We start from the raw sequence: 20874 nt of genomic DNA, 5'->3' as shown, positions 1-20874 counted from the left end.
TCCTCTTTTTCATTCCCCACTTCTCACACATGAAAGCTTTCTCAGACTGGCCCTGTGTGACCAAAGAGCCCTGCATCTCAGAAATCATCCCAGGCTATTGCCACAGTCAGTATACTCATAAAATATTTGTGCTCTGAAAAAAAAACAACAACAATACAAAAAAAACCACCTTGAGCTGGGTCATTTTGAAGTAGGATACAATGGAATATAAGGCAGTGTTCCAATACAACCTGCCAACCAGCAATATGGAAATCAAACTTACAGTAACTAAATCAGAATGTCTGAGTAGCAGCTCCCTAGGTCCTGTCAGGATAAAGTGTAGCATAAAAATACATTTAGTGTATAAATAAGTGTATTTTGTCAGAAATATTTAAAGTATAAATTGAAATGATCTTAAGAAACTTAAATAAGAGTAGTTCTTCCTACTCAGTCTTCTTTAGAGAATATAACTTACTCTGTAAAGTTATCTATGGGTTTGATTATGTTGCCAAGTTTGTCTATAGCTAGGTCCCTAACCAGCCTTGAGTCTTAACTAAAAATATCTGTCCCAAATGAACCATACAAGGCACAAATACAGATAAAGTTTGATCCCAGTTTTCACTTTCATTTATAGAGCAGCAGCTTTGTTTAACGCAGAGCTGCAGGCTACATCCCTCCACAGCAGGTAGTACTTGGTCTTCTGTCATCTCTTCTGGTGTGTCTGTTACACGCAGGGACTTTTATTTTTCATGAAGGAAAACAGAAAAAATCAAATGGCCACTCCTAGCAGCACAAACACAGATCATGCACTCAAAGTTTTCCAGAGCAGTGAAAGAAACAGAATGCAGTTACTCAGACATGGCTTTGGCATCTGGTTCATCATGATCGACTAAGATAATTCATGTTCTGAGCCTAAAACGTTGGTTTCATATGCCCATGAAAATTTGTATATGGTGCCAGAGTTAAGTTCATGTGCAAACTAACATCTTCTCAGACTGAAAAATTTAATTTGTGTACACATCTAGCTAAGAGACCTCAGTCCTTTGTTAACTGGCTACATATTCTCACTTTCTTTGCTTAAATTGGACTGCAGAAGCCAAATGTCATGGCAGGTCTGATGGGCCAGAAATAGGCTTATACCCGTCTGGGCTTGCCCAGGCACGTTTTTCTCCTGGGGTAAACAAGGTACTCAGGCTTAGCTTGTGCCTCCTCGTGTGAGGCGTATGCTTTTCCCAAATTTGGATAAAGCAAGCCTATGGCTTCACCTAATACAGTCAAGCTTGGATCACTGCCATTCTGATTGGCTACTCTGTGTCCAAAGGCCCATTAGTCTCAGCCCACATTGATAAAAAGTGACACAATTTAACAACATGCTTTGCCATTGTATTCATGCCTGCTGCTGCCTGCTGCCATTGCTTACTGCCTTATTGTTTGCCTGGAAACTCCATTGTCTTGAGTTTACCAGGAGAGTCTCTAAATGCCTCCACACAATTAGCATGATGTCACACTGGCTATGCAGGCTAAGACTGCACATCACAAGACATTCTGCCTACATCTGAAAGTTTCCTGCCAGGACGGGATGTCCTGGAGATACAGAGATCATCCAGAGGACCATGAGTCTTGCCTGTAGGTTACAGTCCTTCAATAACTGCTTTAGAATGGGTCCCTTCTGTGGGGTACAGTACTTTAGGAACAGACTGCTCCAGCATGGGACCACCATGGCACCATGAGTCCTGCCAGCAAACTTGCTACAGCATGTACTCCTCGCTCCAAATGTCCACAAGTTCTGCCAGGACCCTGCTTCAGCTTAGGCTTCCCACAGGGGCACAGTCTCCTGTGGGCATTCACTTGCTCCAGTGTGGGGTTCTTCATGCACTGCAAGTGGATATCCCCTCCAATGCAAACCTCCATGGGGTGAAGGGGAACAGAAGGGTCCTCACCATAGCCTGAAGGGTAATCTCTAGCATGCCCGAAGTGTCTCCTTACCCTCCTTCTTCACTAATCATGGTCACTGCAGAATTCCTTTCCTCACATATTCTCACTTTTATCTGGCTATAGCTGTATGGTGGATTTTTTTCTCCCTCTAAGTCAGAGATACTTTTCCCTCTCTAAGTCAGAGATACTTAGTTCTCTGCATTCCATAGAAGAATGCAATTTGTGATCCACTATTAGACTCTGGTTTTAGGTTAATGATACAACAAAACCACCAAAGGATCTAGAAGCAAGAATACTGCACACTTAAGACATCATTCTCAACATAGTGAAGTAGAATCTAATTAAAATGCCAATGTAAATCATAAAGATGTTGCTTTGAATATACAGCCTGGCAGGTTTTATTGCACTACTGAAGTGGGAGTAGCTCACCATCACGTAACTACAAGAACATCAAAAGATTGTGTGTTGCTGCTGGCAACTTTACTAAAGGAATAATTTGTAAATGTAGGTGACCATTCTAATTAACCAAACCAATGAGAGGAAAGAGGAAAAGAAATTATCACAATTTGCTAGAGAAAATATTTGAATGCTAAACAAAATAGAAGGACATTTTCTCGTGTGTTACCATGTACTGAGTCTGTTAAACTATTAATCTATTACCAGAAAAAGTGACTTCTAAAATATAATAAATTAGTAAGACAGCCTAGGGTGGTAGTGTCCTGATTATAAAGCAGTATTAGAGAATGTCATGGGAAAGAAATGACTCAGTCATCAAAAAGATGAGTGATGAGATCTAGTGGCTGAAATAAAAGAGAAAGTGGCAAGTCAGAACAAGGAAAAAAAAGTTAAACTTCCTACTGTAATATCGCTGAAACTGAGTAAAGTTGAAGCTATTGACATGAATAGCAGAAATAAAAATGGTGAATCAGCAGTATTTGGAAATAATCTTTGGATACTTTTCTGCTCATTTGACAAGGAGACTGAGAATATGGCAACAGATTTTTTTGTGAATACTGAAGTAAAAGTAAAGCTTTTATAGTGCTTCAGGAGTGAATAGGAAAGAAGAAATGCTCAGTAGAATGACAGAGGACAGACATAATGGAAGGTAAAAGCTTAAAACACAGAAATCAGATTCATCAGTGAGCTGTTTGGGGTTTGTTTATCTTAACATAATGGGGTTTCTTTCAGCACTAGAACTCATGAGAAGAATATTTAAGGACTGTCAGAGAGTGGGAACTAGTAAATTATTTTGAAGAAAGTGGAAACCCTTTCATGTATGTTGAATAGATAATATGAAGATACATAATTAGTGCATCATGTGTGCATTTAAGAGCAGCTGAAATAATGAACATGTATAGAGTGTTGGTGGCATTTATATGTAATAGCTACAGTATACCTTCCCTAGCATATAAAGGTGAAGTGTCAGATAACAGAAGCTAAATTAATAGTATTTTCTTATTCTAATTCTTCATTGCCTTTCTCTTACAGGTGTATACAGTATTTATTTATTTTATTTTAATGGTCTTAAGATGCTTAAATGAACTGCACAAATGTTACAGCAGTAGCAGAACAAAAAGGAGTCATAGAACATCAATTTGGAAATTGAAAGCTTTTAAGTATTCTTGAGGGGCAAAAAGTTCATAATAAGAGGTAAAGACTCCAGAAAGAATACTTTAGGACTTACAGAGTCTGTTGAAAGCAAAGTTGAACTAACCAAACAGACTTCAGTAAGTCAATGTGTGTTTGAACTTTGGTTCCCACTGTCCTTGTTCAGTTCTGGTATTCATGGTAACATATATAGACAGCAGAATAGGAACAGTGATGTATAAAGGAAGTGGCCTGAAAAACATACTTTGGAAGAAGATACTGTGAAAGAAGGTGTGTAATTGTATAAAAAAAAACATGGGCTAGAAGCTGCTGGATTCAGTTTCAAAACTAAGTGAGAAATACAGTCCTACTAAGAAAATTCATTAGTCAGGCAGCAAATAGATGTACATGGACATAAATTGATAGAAAAAGACCTGCATGGGGTTTTGGGAAAAGTAGAAAAGAGATTGTCACTAATTATAAATGGGCTGTCAGATAAGAACTGTGAAGAGAAACTGAGAGTTTTATGGATGTGCAAGAAAAAAAATATTCTCCTAAAAACCCGTTTAAAAAAAAAGACAGATGGTAGCAGAGTTGTCAGTCCAGAGTGCGTGGTATGTGGCCAAGCCCCAGCAACATTTAGTCTTATTGTAATTGGATTTACTAAATTGTCCAGAGTGAACATAAATTAGTGGTATCATTGTGAGCTTTAGCTTGTTCTGGTTGTTCTGCAAGGTATCAAATATAAGAAAGCCCAGATAAAATTGTAGTGAATTATAATGTACAAATACTGGAGGATCTTGCAGACATTGTGGTCATTGAAAAACACATTAAAATGCACAGTAACGCGATTATGAAAGAGAAAGGAAAATTCTATCCCAGCCACTTCATCAGAATGTACAAAATGTTGCAGCAAATAAAATTTGATACTATGACTAGTTTAGTTGGATCTATAGAGATTCTGAGGAATTGGAAGTTAACCAAAGTCCAGCTATTTTTAACACATTGAGAGCTAATTCAGCAGTATTACAAGGTGACAGAATAAATTTGCATGGAGTTCTTTGGAAAGGCAAAATGAATGGTCAATGAGAAAATAATGAAAACAATTAGAACTCTCTCAGGCAACATTAGACTTTAGTTGATGTCAAGACAACAATAAGCAGTGTGTTCTCTTTTCCAAACCCCCTTATTTAGGTGGAAATCCTGGTCTGGAAACAAACCTAAAACCTTAACAAGTTTTTCCTAGAAAGTTGTAACTGATTCTGAACAGGAGGTTTTTCTGCCCTGAAAGAAGGATGGGTGTCTATCAACTCTGTTGGTTGCAGTTGGAATAAAGTCAAAGTATTTTTAGAAATGTCTTTGATGCTATTTTTAATTTGAATAACACTTGATGTCCTCCTTTCCACTGGCACGTTATTGATTTTTCAGGTACAATGTACATAAGATCTGTCTCAGTTTTCATATAAAAAAACTCTTCACTGCTGCGCTTTGTTTAGGATTACATAATTATTTTTTTACAAACTTGTGTCTAACATCTAACTTCCACCTTTCATCATTTCTGGAAACTATCAAACAACACCTCATATCCTGCAGATCCTAAAAAATGTCATTATTATTTTCATGTGACAGAAGTTTCAGTTTCCCACATGTCACACACAACCTAATTCCTGGTCTTGCTTCTAGGAGCTACTGCCTTTTGTGACTGCTAAAGCAATTCTTTCCTCCAAGCATTTCTAGCCCTTTTTCTATTTCTTAGTCATTGCCTTCTAAGGCACAAAATCACAACTACACACGCAGTACACTCTGATCATCTCCTGGTTCAAGCCGTGCAAGATAGATAAAGTCAGAAAATGCCTTATTTTTCATCTCTCACAGATTAAGGATACGGCAAAAAACAGGCAATTAAAGACTTAGGCAGCTCTATACATGTCCTGGCAGTAAATTCAGTGTTGAGGGACTCTTGGCACCACAAAAGAATTTCAGTAGCTGAAATGAGATTTTTTTTCCTTTTTTTTTTAATGCCAGTGATGCTTAATTTGGGTTTAGCAGCCTGACTGGCGTCTTAAGAATCTAAGTCTGTAGTCAGCAGCCCTCAAATATCATGTTGTTCACATCAAATTCAATAGCCCTTTGGTAAGTCTAATTTTACTTTCAGAGGATGGTCTTACATGCTTTAATATAAGGGATATTAATGGGTTTTCCTGCTGGCTTAACAAGTTGGTATCATAGTAATGATATTTCAGCATAGCAGATACCATAGTTCCTCCATTAGCTTATCCTAACACTTGATTTCTCAACTACCAGTTGTTGTGGAGGGCCAAAGTGGGCCAAAATAGGCCTAAACACATCCTGACTTGCCCAATCATGTTTTTTTTCTGCTTCTCTGTCCAGCAACTGCTGGAAATGAAGACAAAAGGGCCTAGTGCCACCATGTCTGTCCAAATTTGTTTACAGGGTACCCTCACATATTTATACACCTGTTCATGTTCTGCCCTAAAAGGTAAAAGCAAGCCCTGACTTCACCAAATATGGTTAAGCTTGGCTAACCACCATTCTGATTGGCTACTGTGTCCAAAGGCCCATTAGACTCAGCTTACATTGATAAAAGAGAGAGCAGGTAGATGCAATGTGCTTACTGCTTGTTGCTGCTGCCACTGTTTCTGCCCTAACGTGCTCTCTGCATCTGGCAGTGGTCTGCCTCACTGCTATTGCATCCTGCCATGCTCTACAGCATTATGTTTGCTAAGATAAAGCTAGCTCTGCTATAAAGTAACAAATGCTGATACTTTAGGCGCATGTCTGCCTAGAAACTACTTCGAGTTTACCAGGAATAGGCACCAAATGCCTCCACGCCATAGGCTTGCTTAGCCAGCATGACACCTGCAAGTCTTCTGACAAGACTGCACATCCACAAGACATCCTGCCTGCCCCTCTGCAAGCCTCCTTGCTGAGTCTGGAGCCAAGAGGAACCAGGACCAGGTCAAAGATTGTCTGCTTTCTCCCAGCACCCCCGCTAAGAGCCTGGGAAGACAGGAACGGTTAAGAAGCCACCGATGAAACTCTCTGCAAGTACGGGTGTTGTCTAAAATCTGTAGTTAGCTCTGCAAGTCAAGAAATAACTTTTTTGTCAGTAAGTAGTGAAAAGCCTCTTTAGCAAATCTGTGGCAAACTATGTAATTGAATCTAATTAAATCCGAGCCTTCTGTCTTAAACAGAAAGGAGCCTCTTGAGTCCATCTAGTGGGAAAGTGGTATGCTGACTGCAAGAACTTCTCTTCCAGTTCAAGTGAGTTTAATGTATTATTGCTAGTTATTTGTTCCAAATCCAGTTATTCCTTTATATAATGTTTTCATGACCACTGCAAAGAACCTAAATATTACTAAAAATTAATGGGTGGGTGGTGAGGAAGTCCTGTATATCAAAATTAATGAACAATATTAATTTTGAAAAAATCCCATCTTGCATTAATTAATACTCTCCATTACAGCAGTCTTTAATAACACTATGATTTATGCTATTATTATCACATCTTATGTATCATATTCAGTAATGACTTTATCATTTAATCAGGAAGTCAGCACTTTCTAAGCATTAGTAGCACCATTTTTTCCTCATGCAAAGTCTTCATCTCATAACTACATCTATGCCATACACAAGAGTATTGGTTACAAGGTGAGATGAGAGACAGGAGTAAGCTACTGTTATTAACAATGATCTACACCCTTAATACCCGACTGCATACTTGAAAAACAAAAACATTTTCAATTTCCCACACAGAAAAGCATTGCCAAAGCTTAAATCCCTTATATGAAACTAATTTCAGAACTAGATGGTTGCATTCAACTTCGCAATAAAGAAACTGAAGTGCCATCAAACAAAATGCTTGCTAGGTTTGGTTAACCAAAAGTATAACACAGCTGTTTTAATTTTGTATATTTTGACTAAACACACATAATCAGTCTATAAATTATGTGATACACGTAAAATAATAATATTTTGTATATATACACACATATGTTGATGACATGTTTGTTACCCAAAGACATTACTGAACATATGCACCCAAATGAGAGGCACCAGGTACCTGTCCTCTAGTGGCAACCCATCAAAGCAAAATAAAAGTAAACTACTTTTATCTAATAAGAGGAGCACATAAAGAAGCCTAAAGCACTGTGGTATAATCAAAATTATAATTAACTGTCATAAGCCTTCAGCAAATGTAAAGCACTATCTGTTTTATGAAACTTTGATCAGACTGTGATTAAATTATTTTTAGAGATATTCAGTATGTGTCAGATCTCAATTATATAGACCTATCTTACCTGCGGGGAACTCTGCTTGTTCATTTCACACAATTTTTGTATGGAGTGGCTTTATAAAGAATATTTTTGGTAGGTTTGTTTTACAAAGATTAATTTTTCCCAGGTGGCAAGTGATCTGACGCTCATCGTTTGTTTTTTCTGGAGATATATGAAAGACAAAAACACTATAAAAAAATTCTGCCTACTGGTTTTCTGAATTGGGAAAGATAAAAGCGCCTTTGTGAGAGGAAAACAAATGAGTTTTCAACCTATTAGTCCCAACTGCCTGTCCTATCCTCATTACTGAAAGCACTGAGCAACAGCCTTATCTCACATGTATAGAAGGACTGAAAAGAAAGTTGTGTGGCAGAAAGTTCAAGAGCCACTAAGTTAGATAAGTTAATATCCATCTTGTGCAATGATACTACCATGTCTGTCACCATTGTTTAGACCTGGAACAGTCAAAGTGTACAGAAAGAATAAGCTCTTCATACACCATTTCAAACTTCTTTTACCACCTCTGTGATGGTTTGGAAGTTACCTGCTCCCCAACTCTTATGAAATCACCCAGACTAAACTCAGCCAGCTGCAAGTTAAGGAATGATGCTTTATATTTACAGCTTAGCACAAATACAAGCAGATATTTGCAATCTTTACAGCTATATACAGAAATACATGATTTAAAAGCCATACAGAAACACAACACCCCTCCAAGAAATCCAAGTCCCCAGGAGGGGCTTCTAAATATCCTTCCACCTTCTTTCCATCCTTCTACTTTATCCCAGAGTTCACCTTATGTGCAAGGAGAGGTTAGAGGATCGGCAAGGGGGATTAGAAAGCAGAAGGATTAGTTACACAGAAGCAGCCCAAGGCACTAACTGAGACAGACACACACACTGACTCTCCCGCTCTGCCTTATCTGTTTGGTGTTCTTTTTTTTATGCATCTCAGCAAGTCTATGAATGAAGTAGTCATCACTGTTTCCTTTTCACAGCCTATAATCTAATTTTCTCATTAAAATATTCCAATTTGCCTCAAACTAGCACAACTTTCCTCTGTCTTTATAACTTGACATTTCTCAGGGTCACATCATTGCCTTTCTGACACCAATAACCTCCCTCAGCCTCCCTTCCCTGCTCCTGGTTTGTGAGCAGGATGATTTTCCTCTAGGACTTCATGTAAATTCATAAGATTTTGTTGAGTGGATCACTACGGAAAAATAAATTAAAAAAATAAAAGGTTAACTCATGGGAGAAGTTGTGCAGGACCTTACTGAATTACCAAGGCTCACTCTGAACAAATTTATTTTAATTTCAATATTTTAAATGAAAATATTATTTTTTAATTAAAATATCACTAACTTGCTAGCTTTAAGAAGCAACATCTTTTTCAAGTATGATTTCTGAATAGACAGAATGACTTCAACCCAAAAATCTGGCCTATATGGAACAGACATACAGAAAACACCACTATTCCTACAACCTATGAATGCATCACTCCTATGAGTGAGTGCATCCACAGCCAGTTGGAAAAACAACAAGGAGACTTTGCCACTCATATTTCATAACAGCAGTTATGTTCTTCACATTTCCAATACTATTTATATTTGAGAGGCTGGAGACTGCAAGGCTGGACTCATGAAGGAAAAGGGGAAAGGATAGCTGAGCAGTTTCACAAAGCTATTCGTTGCTTCAGACTAGGGATACTGCCAGTATCAGATCTGGTCACTAAGCAGACGCAAGAAGCTGGAGCCTACTCACATCACTCTCCACTTAACAGTGCATCCAGCCTTGGATAATTTTCTTTCTGTTCTAATTAGCTTCTCAATGATAGGCGTTAGAGGCTCTGATGTCACATTTTCTTTCAAAACCTTTTTTTTTTTCTTTCAAACTACAGAAATCATTAATTAAGCATAGTGCCCTCTTAGACACCTTTGTCATTAATTATGAATGTGAACAGTCAAATAATCTATCCCTTTAATAACGCTGAGATTGGATTAATATCAACTCTGAACTCTAGGATGCCCTCCAAAGTTCAGAAACAAAAGAGCAAATTAGAAATGAGAACTTCTAATAAAAAAAGGAGATTTTTTTGCTGTGAGTTGGCTTAAGTTGGACAGTGACAGGATTGCTGCCACAGCATCTTCCTCAATCTGCTCTCACACTGAGTTCATATGGGAGAAGCACTGAGCCCAAACTCTTCCTCTCATCTTTACATCTAAGTTTAAAAATATTACCTGAAGGATTATTATTATAACAATTCATAGAATCATAGAAGCAGTCAGGGTTGGAAGGGACCACAAGGATTTCACTCCAGCCAAAACTTGCTTCTCCAAACACTTCATGACAACACAAAGCTGCTCCCCCAGGAGCTTCCTGTTCAGCCAAGTCCTTCAGCTCATCAGGAGTGAGCAAAAAGAAGCAGCTAAACAGAGAGGAGCTCAGACTAAGGAAGAAAGCCCAACCAGCACCTGTGAGTGAGGTCAGTGACATCAGAGTAAGCAGCAAGCCTAGCCCTGCCTGGCTGGGGGGCCACCAGGCCCCCCAGCCTTTAGATCCCACTCCCATTCACCCAGGATGCACCATGGGCACTCACCAGCGATGCCAGGAGGAGGATCCCTCTGCCCACTTGGGCAAGCTTGAGGCTTCTGCCTCTCCTGGGGCCGATTATAAAGGGGAGTGAGCAGGGAGGGCTAATTGGTGACACCTGGGGTGGGAGGAGACTCCAACAGCACCCAGCTGCTCTGGGTTTGGAGGATAAAAGGCTGCTGGGTGGGGCAGGAAAGGCCCAGAGTGGGTGGGAAAGGGGAGGTGGTGCTGGAAGGAGGGAGATGGAGAGAAAGGAAGGGGACAGCCTCTACAGCTGCACTTCTACTCGCCTCTCACCCGTTGCTGGAAGCAGCAGGAGGAAATCAGGCAGCTGTGTGTCCACAGCCCACCTAAGGAAACTCCTACCATGCATCACTGGCATGAGGATTCATGGCAGGCAGGGAAGCATATGCAGACCCCAGGGCTGCAGATTTTCCTCCACAATGAGTACAAGAGAAAAGGTGTAGCTTGAGCTCTGTGGTAAAGGGTTGGACTTGATGATCTATGAGGTCTCTTCCAACCTTGATGATACTGTGATACTGTGATCATCTAGTTCCAACCCCCCTGCCATGGGCCTCCTTCAGCTACTGGAAGGCCACAAGAAGGTCACCTTGGAACCTCCTCTTCTCCAGACTGAACAGCTCTTTCAGTCTGTCCTCACAGCAGAGCTGCTCCAGCCCTCTGATCATGCCAGATGCAGGACACTGCACTTGGTCTTGTTGAACCTCATGAGGTTGGCCTGGGCCCACCTCTCCAGCCTGTCCAGGTCCCTCTGGATGGATCCCTTCCCTCCAGCCTGTCTGCTGCACCACACAGCTTGGTGTCGTCAGCAAACTTGCTGAGGGTGCACTCAGTGCCTCTGTCCATGGCACTGACAAAGATGTTGAACAATTAAGTAAATACCTCTTTTCTGACTTCCTGGTTTTAATTTTTTCTCCCTCCCTACAGACAGAGAACCGAATTACAGATCTATGGAACTACACCTAAGAATACGTAAACTTTTTATTTTAATGTATTGTAAAATGAGGCTTGTCCATATCAACAGACTTTATAAGAAAAACCCTGGACTTTGATGAAACTCTAAATAATTTCCCAAAATTATTTACTAGTATAAGCAAATGAATATTGAGAATTACAAAAATTAACTATATTTCTCAATAGTAAGCTCTGTCTTGTCCTGATAGGTATCATTGTCCTGGTCTGGCCTTCCTACCTACACCATGTCTGCACTAACAAAGAAGACAGACAGAGAGGGTAAGAGAAAATCCCAGTGCACACTTGATGTGCTAACACCGATCTTTGTAGCACTGGCTGCATTAATGGCACCAGATGAGTGGCCTTGTTAGCTTCAGTTAGAAAGCCCAACATGGAGGTTTTCAGGGTCAACTGACTCACCTTGGACATATTAATAAACTATTCCAATAAATATGAATTATATATATAACTCCGAGATAAAATATATATTAAGATGCTACATGCAATAACCTTACCTCAGCTGTACAGTGACATGAGGTAATAACCATATGGTTATGAAAAATAGATTTTTAAAGTTTGAAATCCCAGATTAGATTTAGCTGGGGTTTAATGGCATATTTTTTATTATATAGATAATTTTTTTTTCTCACTAGGAATGACTGCTGGACAAAATTAAGACTATGTGGTGACTTTAATCTCACACTTCTGATTTTAAAGTGATTAGAATTCTTTCAAGGGTAGATTAACTTTAATTTGGAAGACCTGAATCCTTACTGTGGAAGTAATTTCAACATTCTCGTAAAGAATTCTTTTTATTATTGATACATATCCTACCTTAGCAGTCTTTTTTCCTTCCCCAAGGAATTAGAAAGAAATTGAGAATGAATGTTAGTATATGCCATCCTCAGATAACTGAAAATGCAAATTATTAAAAATAAGTAATTTTTATTATTATCATTTATTTTAAGCTGAAAGCATAAACAACCCAAGCCTTGGGCTTGCTGGGCTTCCTTTCCACATCCCACACCACACTGTTGTAAGTGGTCAGAGGGCAGCAGAACCTTTAGGAACCAGCATGGAAGTAATGTGGCTAATCTGCCCAAAGGAATGCCTCACCCATGGGATCAGTCTGCTTTTACATGGCAGTCAGGCAGCTGTTTGTCTTAATTCTGCTGTCACAATAGTCCTATTTAAAAATTTGCTGAGCAGTTGTTCATGATATCTGTTCCCTAAACAATTATTTCAAACAAAATAATTATTAATAAGCTAATTTGATTACAAGGTAGGCAGAATTTAGGTGAGATTTTAAACACATTTTAACCCTATAGATACATAAAAAGATTCTCTGTTGCTTTATTCTATTATTCTCCATAGTGACAAACAAAGAATGGACACGTGCTACATTTTTTAAAGGACCCAGAGTGTAACTAACATAAATTAGTCAATGATTTACAACTCTTTGAAATAAGGACAAATGTAGTAATTTTGTGAAGAATACGTAGCATCTCTCAAAAAAAAATCAAAGATGTTCAATACCCAAAGTAAGTATAAAAATCAAACTCTGACTCAGGAGTCACAAGGCTCTCCATAATAGCAAGGAGGAAATTAAACTGATGTATCAGTAGCTAGGATGTTGCCATATAGAAATAAATCACTGTTTATACTATATTACACTTTGCAATATTAGAAGAGTTGAGAGAAATATGATTAATGGAACAAGGCAGCAGATACATTGCCTGTAGCACTGGTGGAGTTGTTGTGGTAGGCCTGATAGGCCCAAAATAGACTTACACACGTCCTGCCTTGCCTAGGTATGTTTTTCTGCTCCACCAAAGAGGCAAGTGCAGGAAACGGACACAAAAGAACCTGGAGCGAAAGCCTCCATTGTTTGCTCATCTACTCCTGGACTTGCAACAGGAAGAGGAGAGCAAGGGTTAAACTGGCCTGGCAGGATTTATGCCCTGCCAGAACAATTGCTTACCCCTTTGATTTAAGTTATTAGCTGATTTTCAAAGGCAAGTTTTGTTCAGACTTACTCTGTTCAGAAAATTCAGTAGTGCCAATGCTTTTGTTTAAAATGGAATCGATTGCATTCTCTTCTACAATTTCACTGCTTACAGCATTAAGTTAGTATGTACCTGCTTTCTCTTGCTTCTTAGTCTTCGTCCTAAACAGATGTGCATGTACCAGCACTGCTGAATTTGAAGACAGTAAGCCTGATGTGAAGCATGTTAGATCAACTGGGCACTTAAGTTTATCTTGTCATCCTTAAATACAGTGTCTTGAGGACTCACCATATATAAGATGTAAAGGTGAAATTTTATTTTGTGATACATGTCCATATGAAATTTCTGTATTTCCAGAAGTTTAATCAGGACTACTGAAGAAAAAGGCACTTACAATATAGTAGAAGAATCTAGAAGTGCCATTGAAAAAAGGAGCTGTTTATGGACTATCCTCAGAATCCAAAGTTAAAACTCAGGTGGAATGCCTGGCCACACTAATGTGGTTATAGGTTCCTGTATTTAAGCAATCACAAAAACTGATTCTTGGTTCTCAGCCTGGAATATTTTGTATTTTACCTCAGAATCATAATCATGGGTTTGGAAGCATCTTTGTACAGGAAACTTACTCAGAGATCAAGACATTGTGAGTAAATATGCTAGAGTTAATGCTAAGACTCCATAAACATAGCTAGAAATTTTCCTGTTTTCACATTCCTATTTTCCAAGTTCTGATTGTTTAAACTGCTTAATTCTATGTTTATAAACACCATTTGTGAAACAATTTCCTGTCAACTGAAAAGCCAAATAATCTCAGGGAATTGTCCCAATTTTTTAAAATATTAATAATTATAATGAACATAATATTCATAACTGGTTATTAATTTCTACAACGGCATATTCAGCTCTCTCCTACTACAACACACCTTTGCACCTTCTAAGAAGCAGTGCAGGGAAATTACTATCAAAAAATATGGTACTTAATGAGTTCAGTCCACAGCATGAGAAAACAGGGATGACTGAATTGATTTTGACCAAGGGTCTGGTTAGCATGCTGGTCTCCCTCTGGCCTTAAGATCTTGCTAAGGGAAGATTACAACACAAGTATATGTGAGTACTGTATCCAACACCACTTCCCAGAATCCAAGTATGTTTGTCTTGAATGATTTTCTGAGCTTGTTGAGCTTTGGCTGTTCAGCAGCCCTCATTGTACTTGTCTTCCAAGTCCTTTTAACTTTTCATCTTAAACTGCCCTCATGAACAGTATCTTCCAAAAAGGTCTGCACATTTCTTGCCTACTGAGTAAAAAGTACCTACTTCTCTCTATATATAATCTGTCATTCAGAGGCCCCTTTTCTCATATTGGAAGGGAGAATGAATAAAACACCCATGTTCACCTTCTCCTTGTCGATGTTCTTCAAAGGGAAGACATTCTCTTGTCCTGCCCTTGTTTTCCTGACTTTCAAATTGCAAAGCAATCTGAGAAGAGGGTACATTATGAACTGATATATTCATGGTGTGGTCAGCAGGATAATAAGAAGCTATGATTGATTTTCTATTTCTTTTTCAGTAACTAATAGTATTGAGTATACTTTTTTGACTGTTATTGAGCATAGGGCTATTGTCCTAAGACTAGTAGTGCCGTAAAATCTCAATAGTGAGTGGTAATAGCTCAGAGTTCATTATTTCTTATGAGAAATTAAGACATTTTTTCACACATGCACCATTTGATATTTACCTGTAATTAATTTTATATGCCATTTTGTTAGCCAGTCACTCAGTTTCACAAATTTCTTCCATAATTATTCACTAGTCTTTCACAGCTACTATCATCAGCAAATATTCCCACCTCACTGTTCATCTCCCTCTCCTAGGTCATTATAGCACAGGTTTCAGTACAGACTCCCTAAACAACTTCACTGTGAATGAGGAAGGTGCATTCATGTCATTTAGTCATATTTTTAGAAAAAAAATGAATATTCAATTTAAATGCCGATTAAACTCTGGGGGGGGAATCTTCTGGAGTAACTTCCTGAGTTCATTATAAGTCTTTATTGAGGGATGTTTCTAGAAGCACAGAAAAAATCCAATATATTTTATCAAGGAGACCACTTCTACAGATAATTTGTTGACATCTTCAAAACCTGCAAGAAGCAAATATTCCTTTTACAGAGGCCACACTGACTCTATTCAAGTAGGTTATATTTATTTATATAATTGCAATATATGCACATCTATTAAATTTATGGGTTTTTTATTGATTCTACTAATGTTCTTGGACATGTTCAGGGACATTCAAGGTTGAGTATAATGTGTGTATGTTCACTTAATCTTACTTTAGACATCAAAGACATTTGGTTCACCTGCAGTTGATTGAACTTAAAATGTGTGTATCACCCTAATTTCATGAGTCAGGTTCCTTTCATATTATATATTTTAAATCCTCTTTTGAAAACTACTGGCTAAAGTAGCATTCAGAAATTCATTTTGTATTTATCTAATTCTAATTACAAGTATTAGCCACATAACATTAACCATGCCAATTTTGCAAAATTAAGCAGTTATTACTGAGCAGTTTTGATCCACAAGACAGAAGCGATTTGAAACATAAGCACAGAAAATGTATTGGCATGCTCATGTAAAAAAAAATAAAAACAAGCAAAAACCCAAAGAAAAAAAATAACAAACAAATAAAACCCAAACCAAGACTGAAATTGAAGAATAGTAGGCCTTTGTACTAATCTACATCTAGCTCATATGTATTCTGGCCACTAACAATGTGTGCAGCCTACCACTTTATCCTGGCAGACATCAAACATAGCATTTAAAGTAAGCAAATATTTCAAGTGAGCTCCTTTAATGCTTCTAAATTTTACATAACGCCACTGATAAGTTTCCCATATGTTTACTGATGTTGTTGCTGTGGCTTCTGACATGATTGCATGAAGACATACGGGAAAAAAACCAACAGTTTTGGGGGTGATTTTCTGATAGGATACCAATTAATCAATATTTCTGTTCAAGAGACAAACTACTTGTACTGCTGAGTGGGATTGCACAAAAGCTTGTCAATTCACCTGACTTATGACCCATATCTGTTCTGGTCTTAGGGTCAAAGACTAACATTTGTGACAAACTGTAAGCATATTTATGCTTCAAATATCTGTTATAACTGAAATTAAGCTATGACTACATCACTGCAGACTAAGGATAAAAGCAAAGTGCACTCATTGATTGTATTGTTTGTAACAAGGATGAGCAATTTCAGACAAGTCTGACTGTATACCTCTGTGGTATTCTTAATAATGGACAACATGTATGATTTAAATAAATCATGTACATATAAAACCAGTAACTGCTAAAGACCTGGTTATTACACCTAGGATAAAAGAAAATACTAAAGCTAAAGATTCCAACTCTGATATTTTATAAAAGCAGGATGCCAGTCAAGGGTGTACAAAGCCATAAAATATCTTCATTGTAGAGAAATCAAGATGTGAACCTAAGACTTGTGAGAATTATAATCATTACTTATGGATTAAATTAGCATTGGGAAGAATACATAGTTTTTCACCCTTCATCCTATGAAACTCAACTTCAAAATATTTTTAAGCTAAACTATCTCTAAATACGGACAGAGGGAAAAAAGGTATATTTCTTCTTCAGACAAATGAGGAGGCACTCTCAAAGAATAAGGAGGAATTTTGAATCCAGCTTGAACAATTTTCTATAATGCATATTCCACTAAAAAAAAAAACAAAACCACTTCATGTTATGAAGATTTGTGTCTTCCACAGGTTGTTTTTAGTGTATTTCAAATGTTTGTTGTAAGAGTGACAGAATATTTTCTACTTTATTTACTTTTGCTAAAAATTCCATGGTGAAGCTTTGCAAAAAGAAAAATCCAAAAAACACACATACACACACGTAGAATTTGGCATCAGAGATCTGTCTGAGGAGTAATGGTAAGGTACCTTGCAGCAACACAGACAAGCTCTGTAAGTCCTATACCATTCACTTAGCATGAAAACAATTTCTTCCTTGACTACTGGATAATTGCATAGCTGATGACTCGCACTTAGAAAAGGCACTTAAATGCATCAGCAATGCTGGTGTTGACATCTGCCAAGGTCATTTTGATGCAGTCTTTTATAATTACTCATTTTCATGAAACACGCATAGACTCAAAGTGTGCCTTACTTTCCTTTGAGATAGCAATAATGGAAACCTAACAGCATTTTGAAATGCTTACATTGTCATGGTGGAAGTTGTTTTGGAATTAATATGGGCATCAAGGGAAAAGGACAGGATGCTACATCTGAATTTCAACTACGCTATGACTCCCTGGACTTTTGTTCATATAGGCTGAACTATGCATGCTATTTAGCTGTCTCCTAAATGTACAAATGATGCATTTCCCAGACAACCACATCCATCTTAAAAATGGAGGCTCAGAATGGATTTCTAGACATCTTAGGAAGATCAAATGATTGAAGAGATGAATAAAGACACTAAGAAAAAGACAATTCATCTTAAAATTCAGTATGTACTTCTTGAGCAGAGAGCTCCAAAATGCCTCTGAGACAAATGAGTGAGGATACAACTGACTTCTTCTAAATTTACTGAAGCAGATCTGAAATTTGACCAAATGATGCAGAAGCCTTGCTTAAAATATTTCAGAACCACTGACTACCAATCAGATTTATCTCTTCCACCTGTCAGCTAGTCAGCTACTTATATTAGATCTTGATGATTTGCTTGAGGATATAGGAAAAACAAAACAAGGCAAGGCAAAAATATTATTATTTCTAAAGGAAATAACATAAGAGAGAGATTACATTTCAAAAAAAGTAGGACTGTTAATCCTATCAGAAACTAAAATTGGTTTTAGATATCAACTCAAAGAAGATGCAAAGAGTGGGAAGGCAAGGGAGGGAGGCACAGAGTCAGGGTGGGCATATCTCTAGAAAAGAGAGGATGTCACACTTTGTCAAACAAAATTTGATGAGGTCAAGAATTACATCTGAGCATTTCAAGGAAGAATAACAGTAGGAGAATCGAACACTGTTTAAAAAAAAGTGTAGCATTTTTATCATGAGTCATACAAAGCAGCTTGGCTTTGCAGTTTCTTACCTGTATTAAATAACAATTTTGTGTAATCCCAAAGTCTAAGGAATGTTAAGGTACATAAGTCTATGGGACCAGATGATATGTATTTCTGGGCTCTGAGGGAACTATCAGATGAAGTGTCCAAGTGAATATCCTTCTCATGTTTGAGAAGTCGTAGCAGTTCAGTGAAGTTCTCATTGACTGTAGAAAGAAAAACAATTCCCTGTTTTTAAAGAAAGGGAAAAGGAAGACTGAGGAAATTGCAGGGCAATCAGTCTCATCTCTGTGCCCAGCCAGATCATGGAGCAGATCCTCCTGGAAACTGTGCTAGAGCCCATGGAAGATAAGGAAGTGAATAGTGACAGTCAACACAACTTCAATAAGGACAGGCTGTGCCTGACAAACTTGGTGGCCTTCTACAATGCAGTTACAGCATTGGTGGATAGGGGAAGAGCAACTGACATCATCTACCCAGACTTGTGCTAAGTATTTGACACTGTCCCACACAACATCCTTGTTTCTAAACTGGAAAGACAAAAAATTTGGTGGATGGACTGCTTGGCAGACAAGATGTTGGCTGGATGGTCATACTCAAAGAGTTGCAGTCAATGGCTCAATTTCTGAGTGGAGACCAGTGACAAATGATGTGGCTGAGTGACTGGTATTGGGAGTGCTTCTGCTCAATATCTTTTTTGGCAACATGAACAGTAAGATCAATTGCACCCACAGCAAGTTTGCCAAGAACATCAAGTTATGTGGTGCCAGAGTGAAAGGGTACCATCCAGAGGGGCCTTGACAGGCTTGAGAGGAGAGCCTGTGCAAACTTCATGAAGTCAAACAAAAAAACAATGAAGCCAAGTGCAAGATTCTGAATGAGAATTGAGGTAGTTTAGTCTGGAAAAGTACGGGCTCTAGCAAAACATAACAGCAGACTTCCAGTACTTAAAGTGGCCTGCAGGAAAGGTGAGAGTGACTTTTTACGAGTCTATGTAGTGACAGGACAAGGAATAATGGCTTTTAACTGATAAAGGGTAGATTTAGATTTCATCTGGTCTGTACTGTAAATTTGAATGCCTGAAGAAAGTAAAAATGCAGGAAAGTAAGCCAATAACACCATTCTTCTCTTGGTTTGAGCTATACTTATTTCTGTTATGCAGAATACTAAACACTCTGTACATTACAGGACAAAACAATATCCAGAAGATTCCAGACTTACTCTCTCCAGTCAGCAGTGAAGCCAGCGGCAACACTCTACAAATTGGCAGCATCCACAGGACTAAATCTGAAGCCAAGTATCTGTTAAGATATGCCAATTCTGCTTACCAATGACTCAAGAACATGCATTTCTTCAGATACTGCAATAAGTGTAAGACAGAGCATAAACTAAATTATATTCCACTGCTCAGCACAGAGACATCTTTTATAAGAGTAATGGTGGATGACACTATAGCTGCGTTAGTGAATCTGAAGTATTTTTCTTTTGTCAGTAGAACCATGAAAAAAAAGTATTGTTATGCTTTTATAACTTGTGCAGTTTGTACATGTATCAATTGCAATGGTTTACAATATGTGGGCACTCACAAACACGTTCAATGAATGTCAACTTCGCAATATTACCCAAGAATTTAAAACACTTATTGCCTTTGAATCCCCCTTATTTCATTTAGCTCCTGCACATTTCTTTTTATGATTAGCTGTAACAAAAATAAATCAGGAGTACTTCACAAAACACTTTGCTGCAGCATAACAATTGTTTCTGACATCTTCTGTCTGAAGCAGGCGGCTGATCTTAAAGAAAGCAACTAAAGCTTATAGGTCCATAGCATAAAATGAAGACACTCCACTGACTTTAGAAAATATAGATACAGTATAGTGAAAAGATTGATTACTTCACTATATTTCTGCTGTCAAACTTTTGTCCAGGTTTATTGAAAATAAATTCTATCCAAAAATACTACCAGATGTAATAAAAAGTGTCCTATCCTTACATACTGACACTAATGACTACCACATTATTTTGAAAATATTAGAATGCAAATCAACAGCACTGACTTACTTAATTGAACACACACAGTATGAAAAAGAAGAGCAATGTGCTGTCCACAGAGTCGCAGGTTAAAAAGTAATTAGACAAATAATCCAGTAAATGCTTAACTAATACTTACTGTGGTTAATTATTTATAATCAGAAACAGTAGGATTGCTTCAAATTCTGAAAGAATTACTTGGATAGTACTTTTTTCAACTACTACACTGACCCATTCTATACTATATTGTCAGCTGCCCTCCAATTCCAGAAATCTAGTAATTGTGATTGTTTAAAAACAATTAAAAAGAAAATATTTGTTTGAGCAACCAGAAGTGAATCTACATGACTGACAGTTATAAGGAATTTTTA

At 37.9% G+C, this 20874-nt stretch overlaps 1 long non-coding RNA gene across 2 annotated transcripts in view; it reads right to left on the bottom strand.

The window, feature by feature from the left end:
• The window catches only part of LOC135178223 (uncharacterized), a 29350-nt gene extending 18898 nt beyond the window's left edge, over window positions 1-10452 (bottom strand). The window contains exons 1-2 of one of the 2 annotated variants that reach the window (XR_010303438.1): window positions 10398-10452; window positions 7824-7961 (exon numbers count right to left, since the gene is read on the bottom strand). This is a non-coding gene — a long non-coding RNA (uncharacterized LOC135178223). The remainder of the gene's footprint in view (window positions 1-7823; window positions 7962-10397) is intronic. The other variant, XR_010303439.1, reaches the window with a different exon arrangement.
• Window positions 10453-20874: the final 10422 nt, after the last annotated feature.

This window comes from Pogoniulus pusillus, chromosome 9 (genome assembly GCF_015220805.1).
Source record: "Pogoniulus pusillus isolate bPogPus1 chromosome 9, bPogPus1.pri, whole genome shotgun sequence".
Taxonomy (NCBI): Eukaryota; Metazoa; Chordata; class Aves; order Piciformes; family Lybiidae; genus Pogoniulus; species Pogoniulus pusillus.
Note: the sequence above shows the minus strand (reverse complement) of the source record. Positions and strands in the feature narration are given on the sequence as shown.